The following is a 2,721-nucleotide window of genomic DNA, read 5'->3' as shown; positions in this document are numbered from 1 at the left end:
ATTCCTGCTCCAGTACTATCCTTGACCACTTTACCTTCTTGCTTATTCAATTTGCATGCTTGTACTAATAGCAAATGGTACCCTTCAGAAAACCCATATCGATCCTTGCCAATCTTCGGTTCCCAAATCTATAAAGTGTCATTAAACTTGCCAAACTTTCTCTCTCTCCACACAAGGCCTACAATTTCCTTATCCTCTCTACCAGCCATCCCTGACAAAACAAGTATCCCAATACCACCTTCTTCTTAGCCTGTCCTACTTCTGGGGGCACCTTGGAACTTCTAGAGAGACCCAAAAAGAAAGTTTTACTAAAAGAAACAACATAGGCCTTTAAAAAAAAAAAATAAAAAATTGCTGAAGACAGTAAATACTTTATTATTTACATGCAAACTATCTTCTGGCTACTCAGTACTTCAAAAAACCCCACAAACCAGCTGCATGCAGGTGGGCAAGACACTAACAATAAAGTCCATTTTCACAGATCACAGCAAGAAGCTGTAGCATGATAATGTATATAGGCCTTCATTTTGTGATTCTGTGAAATGAATCCTCAATAGAAGCAGAGGCATGTAACAAGAGACACTCAAAAAGGAGAAAAAACTGAGAAAAAGGCTTCTCAAGTCAGACTGGGACTGCATCATAAGGCATGAAGAATGTGAGTGACAAGAGACTGAAAAATGCTTCTAAAGATATCTTAGAATGGCCTCCAAATCAACAATAATGCCAAATATATTAACTACGTAACTACATAAAAAAGAATATCTGAAGAGCTAATAAAGTAACATACCAAGGTCACCAAGACCAGATGTTCCAAGTTACCCAGACTTTCTCTAGCACAATTTTTTTAATCCCATGATGCTACTGTCCAGTTAACACTTTCTGTCAGGGAAAGGAAGGTAGTTATAGTTTCAACACAGTAACTACATACAAATATCTAGAAACCAAGCGTATCACACCTCCGAGCCATCCTCCCAACAATCCCCACTAGAAACCTCCTCGCAAAACTAGCATAACTAGCAATTGTTCTTCTGGTATTTCCAGATGACTAAGAATTAACAAGTAGAGACTTCGTGTACTAATTCAGCGGCAAGGGCTTATCTAAAATTCAAATTATTTTCTAAGAGGATGTGAGGATGTTTCTGTCATGGACATTACCATAATACAATCAACCAAGAACCACTGACTATGGGTCAAATGACTTGTGTTAAAGACTGATCTATTTAGCATGGCAAAAGTTACTCACCCATGCAGAAAACAGTGTCAATCAAATTGTTATGAGAAATAAAAAAAAAATCAGAGGGAAATTTAAAGACTCATAAGATTCCTTCCTTCACTTCTTACTCTACAGTTTCTATTCGAGAGTAACCATCTAAATCATTGTTCTATAGCCAGCTACAATGTCACAAAAACACCCTAGAGTCTTACAAGATTTCAGAGATAGAACAGTTTACTCACTGAACTGACAATACAAATAATTTGCTTGAGTACACATTGTGTGAAGTTTTAAAAAGACACCCAGCAACTGAGAAAACAATAGGGAAAGTTTTTCTCAAATTAAAAGCATACCTAACTTTATACATAGTTATTTACAACTGGGTTAAAGCAGTTTGCTCTTTCACTTGCATGTTAATCATGGTGTTACTCTAGACATACATACAAGTGAGAAATTTCAGTTCTTTCAACTTCCAAAATATGGAAACTTCAGCGCGGCTTCCTACCTATGTGAACATTGCAGCTTTAAGCAACTATCGAACTCATCCGCCAGCTTCTGTCCAAAAGAATTAACACCATCTTCTGTAAATTATCTTTACATATTTGGTAACACTCAAGATCTGAAAGTACTTGTGGCGGGAGTGGGGATGTGTGGAATGACAGGAATAAAATGGGGAAATGTATTATATGCTGCCATTATGATGTACTGCGTTCCATCACACTTTTTGCCCAGTCTCACCCTACAATGTAGCTAACTCATATCAGAAGAGATCTTTCAAGATGTCTGGATTATTCAGCAAAAACTAACCAAGAACAGAACAAATACCAGAACTATTTACCAGATAGTTTCAAACACTTCAGCTATGAAGATATATCTTTATATTTGTAAAAGTGGGATAAAATTGAGCTTGAGATTTAAGAGTAGCCCAACAGCCATTTGGTACCTACATGAAATGAATTGGTGGCCTCAGTTCAGTTATCCTGGAGGTCTTATCTACTCGAGTGTAGAGTACTGAAGGTAACATGTGTGATAAAGAAAATAGACTTTGTGGATTCTATTCTAGATTTCAGACATGTGAACGGGTATTTCCTATAAGTCTTGTAATATCAGCTAGTGTGAAGTAGCTGATTTTACAATATACTTTAAATTGTACATAATTTTTCAAATCTGAGCTTTAATAAGAGAGATATACTCAGATACAGCACATATCATTAAGTTATGGAATAATACTTTGGCCTTTATGTTTAAAGATTACAATCACATTATAAATTCAGTAGAGTTTCAATATACTATGAAGTTGTATCAGCTGGATTCCTAGGCAGCCTCTCTTCAAATTACACATAATTAAGAAAAAGTAATTTAGAAATCATCTAAGATTACACCATTACAAAAACAGTACAATCAGCTCTTTATCTCACTATTAAGCCAACCATTGCAAACACCAGTTGTACTGAAACCTGTACTTAGCACTTTCAGAACAGTGACATTCCTTTGTTTTCCTATCACCA

At 36.0% G+C, this 2,721-nt stretch overlaps 1 protein-coding gene across 1 annotated transcript in view; it reads right to left on the bottom strand.

The window, feature by feature from the left end:
- Positions 1-2,721, bottom strand: part of ESCO1 (establishment of sister chromatid cohesion N-acetyltransferase 1) — a 30,939-nt gene that overhangs the window by 10,969 nt on the left and 17,249 nt on the right. The window lies entirely within an intron of this gene.

Source organism: Cariama cristata, unplaced genomic scaffold (genome assembly GCF_000690535.1).
Source record: "Cariama cristata isolate BGI_N322 unplaced genomic scaffold, ASM69053v1 scaffold7232, whole genome shotgun sequence".
NCBI classification, from domain to species: domain Eukaryota; kingdom Metazoa; phylum Chordata; class Aves; order Cariamiformes; family Cariamidae; genus Cariama; species Cariama cristata.
This window is presented reverse-complemented; position numbering and strand designations above follow the sequence as displayed.